A 10,278-nucleotide genomic window follows, 5' to 3' on the forward strand; every position below is an offset into this window, starting at 1 on the left:
CTCGATCATCACATTCACAAAGAAGCTCATCCTGATTGAGCCGACCAGTCCAGTTTTCTTCTGTGGTCCTCGTGTCTGGCAGAGTTTGGCACATAATAGGTGCTTGATACTTGCTAATCACACATTTGATAATTACCAGGTGTCAGGGCAGACATGCCTGTGAGGGTCTAAGTACATGTGTTGTGACGCTGTCCATCCCAGGAATGTAAACATATACGAGGCCTGGGTCAGGCCTGGCAGAGGCCTGGTGGGTACTGTGCCCATAAGATCTGACTATGGGGAGAAATGGAGGTAGAAGCCTTCTACCTCTCTGGTTCTGCCTTCTTCACAGGTGGGCTGTCCTCTGGTCCTTCAAGTTTCCTACATCCTCCTGTGCAAGGTCCACTGAATCTTTCTGGGGAGAAGGGCAAGGAAGTGCTACTGGGGATTGAGTCCAGGATGTTTTACTACTGAGCTACATCACCAGTCCTTTTTAATTTTTATTTTGAGACAGGGTCTCACTCAATTGCTGAGTCTGGCCTGGAACTTGGTGCTCTTCCTGCCTCAGCCTCCCCAGTTGCTGGGATTAGTCATGTGCCTGGACTATTTATTGATCTTAAGTGAGTGCCTCCAGGGAGTTGTGTGTCCCCTCCCAGAAGACAGACTACTAACTTGTTACAAGAGATCAGATAAATTTTCAAAATTCTTTGGGACTAGGACTACTTCTTCTGTTCCTAGGTAGCCTGTATTTATAAAATAAATAAAAGCATGCACAGCAACGCATTCCTTTTCATTTCTCTGTGTGTAAAAATGAAAGTATTCTAAGTACCCTGTTTGGCACCTGATTTTTTTTCATACAATAATGTATTTGGCAGATTGGTCCTGGGCTATTGTATGATTTTTTTTCCTGTGTATCCATTTTATGTTTGGATGTATTATGTATTTTACAAGCCCAGGATGATGGTTATTTAGGTTATTTTCAAGTTTTTGCTTTATTAAATAATTGCAGTGAATAACTTATAACATATGAGCAAAGATATCCATAGGAAAAAGTCCTGCAAGTAGAATGCTAGGATATGATTATGTGTCCCTACAAAATTCATATGTTGGAACGTAAACCCAATGCACACCCATCCTATACCTAATACCGGTGATGGTATTGGGGGGGGTGCTTTGAGAGGTGATTTAGGTCACTCATCCCTCATAAGTGGGATTAGCACCCTTACTTTAAAAGGGCCAGCGGAAACTAATTAGGTCCTGTTGGTCCTTGTATCTCTTCTGCCATGTGAGGACACAGTATTTATCTCTATTGCAACTTCCACCATATGAGGGTGCAGCAAGAGAGGCAAAGACTAGGACTTCGCCAGACACTAATGTGCCAGGGCCTTGATCTTGGACTTCTCAGCCTCCAGATTATAAGAAGTATTTCTGTTGTTCATAAATTACCCAGCCTAGCTGGGAATGGGGTTGTATGCCTGTAATCCCAGCAGCTCAGGAGACTGAGGCAGGAAGATCCCAAGCGCAAAGATAGCATCAGCAACTTAGCGAGGCCCTAAGCAACTTAGCAAGACCCTGTCACAAAATAAAAAATAAAAGGGCTAGGTATGTGGCTCAGTGGTTAAGTGCCCCTGGGTTCAATTCCTGGTACCAGGAAGAAGAAAAATATTATCCAGTCTGAGAGATCGAGTTGCAGCATCAGAAAAGAACCCAGACAGAATTTCCAGGTCAAGGGTAAGTTGTCACATTCTAAATACTAACTGTATTTAGAAACAATCACAAACTTTAAGGAAGCTTCCTAACCATTTGTATTGCCCAATTCCCTTCAGACACTTTCACGTGTGTTTCAGACAGATGAGGACATTCTCCTACATCACCACAATACAGCCATGAAATCAAGAAGTCGACATTGATGATAACTACCATCTAATCCTCAAGCCCAGTTCAAGTTTTGCACCAATAGGTACGACCCTTCCTGTAAAGGATTTGGTTCAGAATCGTGGGTTTCATTTCTCTTAATTCCTGTCTCTTTGGTCTCCTTCCGTCTAGAGCAGTTCCTCAGTCTTCCCTTAGTTTTCATGACCTTAATATTTCAGAGATGACAGGACACTTATTTTGTAAAATAACACCTACTTTGGATTTCTCAATTTTTTCCCCCAAAATTAAGTGTAGGAATAGCATAAAAGAGATGCTGAGTCCTCTTAGTGCATCCTATCAAGTGGTACATGATTTTGATTTGTCCCCTTGATGAAAGTGATATCTGCTGGGCTTTTCCACTGTGAAGTTTGTGTGGACACACAGTCTCCTTTGTGACTCAACAGATTTTCCCACTGTCGTCGTTATTCTGATGATCGACTCGTCCCTGATTTGGCCAGAAGCCGCTCCGAGCTGGATTCCTTTGGGCACATTGCCTCATTCTTTAGGCCCTTTCTTGCTTCTAATACAAGGCACTCATGGCTCAATTTGTAGGCTTTCTGTTTCAGTTCTGGAATCCACCATTTCTTCAAGGTACGCTGGTTTCTTTCAGTGGAAAATAGTATTTAAAATTGATGATGCTTGAATGTTCAGGATATTCACTGCTGGGGGTGGGGGACACCCCTCCCACCCACTCCAAGAGCTGCTAGAGCATCTGTGTGTGCGTGTGTGGGTACATGGCTGCCCACGTTACTTCTGTAGCTATTTCATGTCAATTTATGTAATTGAAAACTATAAGTTCATAGCTCCCATCCCAACCTGCCATCCCAGGGTTCATTCTGTTTTGTTTGGATGGGCGTGCCTTGGAGATTTTTTTTCCCCTTTCTGAATTTGTAACTCTTGTCTCTGTCCCCACCTAACATCTTTAGGAATGAATCATTCAGGAGCTGGAGGTGTGGCTGGTGGTAGAGTTTGCCTGGTATACACAAGGCCCTGGGTTCAATCCCCAGCACCACAAAAAATAAAATATCCCTCAGGAATGAATTGTTCAGTAAGAAGAAGGAAAGGATGAGGAGCTACATTGTAGTTTTGATGGTTATTGCCAATTGCTCTCCACAAGAATGTTCCAATTCACACTTCCGCTAAATACTTTTTTTCTTTGGTACCAGGGATTGAACCCAGGGGTGCTTAACTCCTGAGCCACATCCCCAGCCCATTTTATATTTTATTTAGAGACAGGGTCCAACCAAGTTGCTTAGGGCCTTGCTAAGTTGCTGAGGCTGACTTTGAACTCGAGATCCTCCTGCCTCAGCTTCCTGAAACACTGGTATTATAGGCACATACCTATTAATCTACAAAAGCTTTGAGGACAAAGACTGAGTCCTATTAATCACTGTGCCCTGAGAACCTAGTATGAGGCTTTGTGTAATGTCAGGTAAATAAACAGTTTGCTGAGTGACTTAACAAATGGATGAAGGAACAATGAAGCAGGAGTGGGAAATGATCATCCTGTAGAGAAGCTGTAGTACTCAAAGTGGTGCAAAGTCTTTGTAGCTTAGCTGCTCAAGAGCCTCAAGAGAGGATCCTCTGAAACCAGGCAGCCCCATGCCTGGTGTGTTTGTGTTGAACCTAAGACTTTCCTTCATGTACCCAAATCCCTCCAGATGTTCAGCCCCAGTCAGCAGAGATTATCTGCGAACAGGCAGACTTTGCTGGAACCTGAGTATTGCTTCCCTAGTCAGCTCCTCTGTGGGGATGTCCACCTTGCTAAACCTTCTGTCAGATTGGCCAAGCTGAGATCCAGACTCATCGGCCACCTCAGGCTTAGAAAGTCTAAGCTGCCCCAACGGGTTCTCAGGAGGTCTATATTGTGAAATTTCCTTTTCTAGGGACACTGGGGGGTGGTCAGGAAATCTAACATGCTGGGCAGCTATTCAACTCTGGGGTGTGTGATGGGATACTACCTTGTTGGCCCTGTGTCACCAGGCAGCCTGGAGAAGGGACCCAGGCCCAGCTCGGGAATGTGTCGTGTCTTGCCCCAGGTCCACAGTCAAGTGAAATTTCCTGTTTGGCAGAGAAGAGCCTAGCAAGTCCCCACAATTCGGATCTTGAGGTGAGGTGGGAAGACCCAGGAACACAGATGGTCCTCCAGCCCAATCCCTCACCTTTCGCAGTGAGGCCCAAGAGCAGAAGGAACTGCCTGTATTTCATGGCTCCCCGACCTTTCCAGGGGCTCTGAGCACATCTGACTGCTGAGCATTCCCATTGAGGAGTTGTAAATGGGTTGATGTCCTGGCTTTGGGAATTCTGGGGAGGGATTCTTGGGCAAGATAATAGGTGGGACAGGGTCAGGTGCTAGAAGATGCTTCTAGGGAGGAAGGCTGGCCACAGAAGAGGTGAACTGGTGAGCAGCGGGGGTCGAGTTCAGGATGGCGTGCCTGGATTGAAATCCCAGCTCAGTCCATCTTCCATCGCTTCTGTGGTCTTGGGCTGTACTTGAACCTGAGCTTTACTTTCCTTACTTGTAAAATAAGCAAAATGGTGGTAGGGTTGTGACTGGGGATCCAACCCAGGGGCACCTTATCACTGAGCTACATCCTCTCACTCCTTTATTTTTTTATTTGAAAATACTTTTTATTAGTTGTTGATGGAACTTTATTTTATTTACTTATTTATATGTGGTGCTGAGAATTGAACCCAGTGCCTCACACATGCTAGGCAAGCACTACCAGAGTCACAACCCCAGCCCCTTATTTATTTATTTATTTATTTAGAGACAGAATCTCACTGAGTTGCCCAGGTTGACCTGAAACTACAATCCTCCTGTGTCACTGAGATTAAAGGTGTGTGCCACCATGCCAAGCTGATATCTGCCTTGCAAGAGTGGCTGAGTTGATTGAATAAAATAATATCTTTATGGCACCTTACCCAGTCTGAGAACCTTACAGGTGCTCAGCAAACATCAAGAAAGGGCAGAGAAAGGGGAGTTGTGTGATAGACGCTCTAGGCTGGCTGACACCCCACACAACTCTTCCCCAGATCAGTGTCTCTATTGGGGTACAACAGCATTGGCCCCAGGTATCTCTCTTCCTGAAGACAGACCCCAAGATCCTCCCCATGGAGACTGGGCTTCTTGGCTGTATGGGTAGGGTGGAGGGCAGGGCCCTTTCCCTAACCCTGGGTCATTGCTGGGAAGGTAGGCCAGCCAGCTCTAGCCCCCTAGCACTGCCTCTGGCCAGCAGGAGCAGAAAAACCTGCCACTTCCAACACAGGATAAAGGCCGCCTGTCACCCAGTGTTCCCCCTCACCCAGGGGCCTTCTTTCCCTAGTCCAGGCTGCAGATGAGCCTCAGCCTCAGGCCCAGAGATCTGGCCTTGAGAAGAAGAGTCAGAAGTTAAAATAAAAGTGTTGCCACAGATCTTAGATGCTCAGATGCACTCACTCCCTAGGCAGGGGCTCTCTCTTCTTGCCTCCTGTGTAAGTCCCTGACTGAAGAAACCAGGAAGGGAGGGAAGAGCTCCCCAGGCCAGAGACGGTTTGATTTTCTGCCAAGAGAACTTCTTGGAAGACATCCTCTGATGTCCTCCAGCCACTCTGGCATGGGGTGCCCTGGAGCAATGAGCTGTGACTGCTCAGGGTGCAGAGGGAAGCTGGGTTAGAGATGACCAGGAGCTGCACTGCCAAACAGAAGAGTGGACTTGTTGAAGGTGGTGGCATGGGGACACATACTGGTCCTGGACAGGAAGCCTAGAATTTTAGCCCAGCTCAGCTGCAACAGGCAACATGGCCTTGGACAATCAGTGTGTAGCCATGCACATCAGTATCCAGTGCTTCTAAAACTGGATGTTTTATAAATGACCACTGAGGTTTGTGGTTTCTTTTCTTTCCTGCTCTGAAGACTGAAGTGAGACTCAGAGTTTCAGAGGAAGAAAATGTAGTCATTTGAGCTGTCTTGGTACATCTGGCCTCAGTTGGGTGTTGTGGCTTCAGCCAGTCAGGTTCTGTTCTTGTGTCTTAAGGCAGACTGGATGCTGTGGGCTGTGCTCATTGAGGCATAGGGTAAGACGTGAGACTGTGAGATAGTTATGTTGGACCCACTTTCCATTGTTTCAGAGCTGGGTGACCTTCAGATAGTTTCACCTCAGGATTTTGAGCCTGGTTTCTCCACCTGCTATTAGGGTTAGCCAAGGGATGGGGGTGTGGCTTTGTGACGGGCTGGCATGGTTGACTCCATGGAAATGTTATGGGCCAGGCTACGTGGGCAATGACTAAACAGACTCCATTTTACTCTGAGACTCCATGTTATGTAGGGCACGCTTCTCCCGTGGGAACACCCCGCCTCTGTACCCATCAACAGTTGCTTAGTATAGCATGTTTGGCAACACAAAATGGCAATTCTTATATAATGTAAAATTGTTCTCTTTTTGGTTCCTATTTCTCTTGGACAATGTCCTCTATTAGCAACGATTGTCTAGATGTTAGTACCCGTTCTTTAACTTGTACCCCATTAAGGTCATTTTGACCCACTTCTCCTTCTGCTTATAATTTTAGGTCTCATGATGTTAGTTTGTAGTTTTGAATCATAGCAGCAGACACTTATGATTGATGTACTGACTGATAGTATAAAACCCCCTGCAACCCTATGCTCAGGACTGTTCTCCCAATAGCCATTTTGGGCGTTGTGTGCGACAGTCAGCTGGCCGGTTAATAAAGACTCAAATTTGGACTTCTCAGTGGTGATCAGCCTGTTCTTAAGTTGTGCCCCACAACAGCTTAGTGGTAGAGGGTCTGCTTGGCATGTGCAAGGCGCTGGGTTCAATCCCCAGCACTGTTAAAAAAACAAAGTTAGGGTTAATTATAATCCTGCAGGCCAAGAGCTGAGCAGTGTGCCTGGTGCACCGGAACACTCAGTATAAGCCATGCTGCCAGCTGCCTTTCGGCTTCCCAAATGTGTCCCTACCATCTCCAGAGTTCCAGCTGCTCCTCTCCCGCTGATGGGCCTGCAATGCCTACCACTGCCATGGCTTCTCCCAGGCAAGCAGAATGCTTCCCTTGACTGAGTCCCCACTGTCTTTCCCCCAAAATCCCTAGTGTTTTGGAAGTCATACCACAGTTCTTCATCTCCTCTTTCTTGCTCCAAGATATTTGCCCATTCCAGAAATGTCATCCAAAGTGTCACTTTCGTGAGCCCAGTTCAGGTGCCTTCCTGATGGCATGAAAGCTTTTGTGGTTTCTGCTCAGTTAGAATCTCCCTGTTGTTCCCTTCTATCCCAAGCACCCCCACCCCACTCACACACATCCCTGTAAGCTTTGGTGACCATGTCTCCTCATTTTCCAAATCCAAACCCATCTTAGCTCATTTTCCCAAGAAAATTTCTCAAGACAGTATCATGTGCTCTCTTAGCACCCAAGTCAAAGACGTGCTTTCCCTTCATCACGCTGGAATAGGAACCCATTAGGAAAACTGCTAGTAATGAGTAATTCCGTCTCCAGGTCCAGGGCAGTAACCTCCTTCCTCTTTGCAGCTTGCAGAGTTTTTGTTTTTTTTTTTTGGTTTGGTTTTTAGTTGGTTTAGAACCTTTATTTATCTTTATGTGGTGCTGGGGACGGAACCTAGTGTCTCACACATGCTAGGCAAGCGCTTCACCGCTGAGCCACACCCCAACCCCTTGCAGGTTATTTTACATACACAGGTACTTAGAATTGAGAAAGGGAATCATTGTTTTGACTTTTTGTCATCTCAAATTTGAATTTCTTCAAAATTTCCAAGATGGCTTTATTGCAAAGATTGTATGAACATAAAAACTCAAATTCAGGAATAATAAAAAAAAGTGTATTAAAACAAAACCATTCTTTTTTAAAAAATTATTCTTTTTGTAGTTGTGTATGGACAGAATGCCTTTATTTTTATACAGTGCTGAGGATGGAACCCAGTGCCTTGCACATGCTAGGCAAGCACTCTGCCTCTGAGCTACAGTCCCAGTCCATTCTCTTTCAACTGGTATTTTTAAAATCTCAATTCCAGTATTCCAGTGTTGGTGAGGTTGTAGAAAAAGAAACTTTCTGCTAATAGAGTATACCTTGGAGTTACTGTTAGGGTAGGTGATTTGTGATATATTAAAGGTCATTAAATGTATAGCTCTTGATCTGGAAGTTTCATTTTCAGAATGTCATTCTAAGGAAAAAACTGAAATGATTTTTGACATCCTTTAAGTCCCAATTACCAATATTATATGCAGTCACTAAAACTGATGTTTTGTGAGTACAATAGATTGTAAAACTTTATAAAATCCACAGAAAATATTATCAAAAAGTTTTGGTTATTGGTACTGGGGATTGAACCCAGGAGCACTCTATCATTGAGCCACATCCCTAGTCCTTTTTATTTTGAGAAGGGATCTCACTGAGTTACCCAGGCTGGTCTTGAACTTATGATCGTCCTGCCTTGGTCTCCTCCATCACTGGGATTACAGGTGTGGACCATCTTACCCAGCTAAAGTGATCTTTTATAAGAGGCAGATATGTGACACATTGCTAGTATGAGATGGTACCATGAGTGGTTTTAATATTTCTTCTAGATTATCTGAAATGAATATGTATTACTTTTATGTGTTTAAAGGTATTTTTCAGTTGTCTAAGACCCATGAGATGGTGACCACTTTTGTTGTCTGGGGTCTCCTCTTTCCCAGTTCTGCAGCAGGGCAGGAGATTCCTCTTCTCTCCACCCACACCATTCACACCTGAGTCAACCACTTCAGCCAGCCTTTTGCCTGGCTGCTCTGTGGGTTTTATTACCTTTGCCCCTCTTCATCTGTCATCAAGAAAAAGGCAAAGGTCCATGACTGACCGACCCTGCGTTGACAGTCTCTTCCCCCAGCTCTCTGCTTCTTTCTGTATGGGGCCAGCATTCCTTACCTGATGGGACACTTGTCTGCACCTGTTTCCAGAGATGAGATGAGAGGAGATGCACTGGTCACTAAGAGTTTTTCCTTCTGTGTTTTTTTCTTGTAGAGGAAATTTTCTTACCATGTTCTGCATGTCTTAAATGCCTCCTCCCCAACACTGCCATTCTTTAAGAGTTTATTTTCATCTCCCTGAAGCCCAGTGGTTGGAACAAAGACCCTGAAAGGCAGAAGGGAGGTGGTAACACCCTGGAGGGCCTTGAGAGAGGCAGGCAATGCCTGATGAGGAAGGAATGGTAGTCCCAGAACTACCTGGGTTTTTCAAGGCTGCATGAAAAGGCCATTTTGCTTCTCCATACCTCAGCTTCAGTATACTTGAGGGGATACAGGCAAAAAAGGCACGTGCCTCTGGAGTCACTGTGTGGTTGCCAGCAGCTTATACACACACAGCGCTTACAGGAAGCACTGGAAGACAGGAAGTACTTAAAAAGTATCAGCTATTATCACCATTTTTATTTTTTTGGCAGTGGGGATTGAACTTGGGGTTCTAAGCCACTGAGTCACACCCCTGGCTCTTTTTACATTTTATAGAGATAGGGTCTCACTAAGTTGCTGAGGATGGTTTTGAACTTGTGACCCTCCTGCCTTAGCCTTCAGAGTTGCTGGGATTACAGGTGTGTTCCACCACATCTAGTCAATCTCCATTAGTTTTTTTTTTTTTTTTTTAATTTATTTATTTTTTAGTTGTAGATTGACACAATACCTTTGATCAAACCCAGTGCCTCATACGTGCTAGAGAAGCGCTCAACCACTAAGCTACAACCCCAGCCCCATCACCATTAGTTTTAAAAGCTGGTGAAGTGCTCAGTAAACGGCAGCCCTCTTCTCTCCACCCTCCTCTCAACTGCCAACAGTGATGTTGTGCAGAATCTAGATGCTTTTTTTTTCTTCCCACATCAAGTTCAGTCACCAAATTGCCAATTGTACTTTCAGAATAAATCTCTCTTCAACTTAGCAACTTCTCTCCATCCCTACTGCCAACACCCTAATGGAAACCATTATCTTCTCTCAGACAAGACCAACAACTTCTTCCTTGATCTCCCACCTGATACAGCATGCTTCTCTGCCCCCCAAATTCCTCTCTTCCCTCCCCAAACTGCAGATCTTACAAAGCTACTCTGTCACTGAAAACTGCTAAGGTGCTGCTTCCTACTGCTCTTGGTGCGGGCCCTCACACTAGGCCCTGCCTCCCCTCCCTTAGCTTGGGTTGTGTGGGGAGGGAACCAGGGATTGAACCCAGGGACCTCACCCACTGACCTTCATCCCCAGCTCTTTTCTTATTTTGAACCAGGATCTCACTAAGTTGCCCAGACTGGCTTCAAACTTGTGATCCTCCTGACTCAGCACATCGAGTTGCTGAGATCAGATATTCACCACTGTGCCCAGCTCCCACAGCTCTTTCTGAGCCACCGTCTCCCCAGCCCTG

The sequence above is a fragment of the Sciurus vulgaris genome (genome assembly GCF_902686455.1).
Source record: "Sciurus vulgaris genome assembly, chromosome: 2".
In the NCBI taxonomy this organism is placed as follows: domain Eukaryota; kingdom Metazoa; phylum Chordata; class Mammalia; order Rodentia; family Sciuridae; genus Sciurus; species Sciurus vulgaris.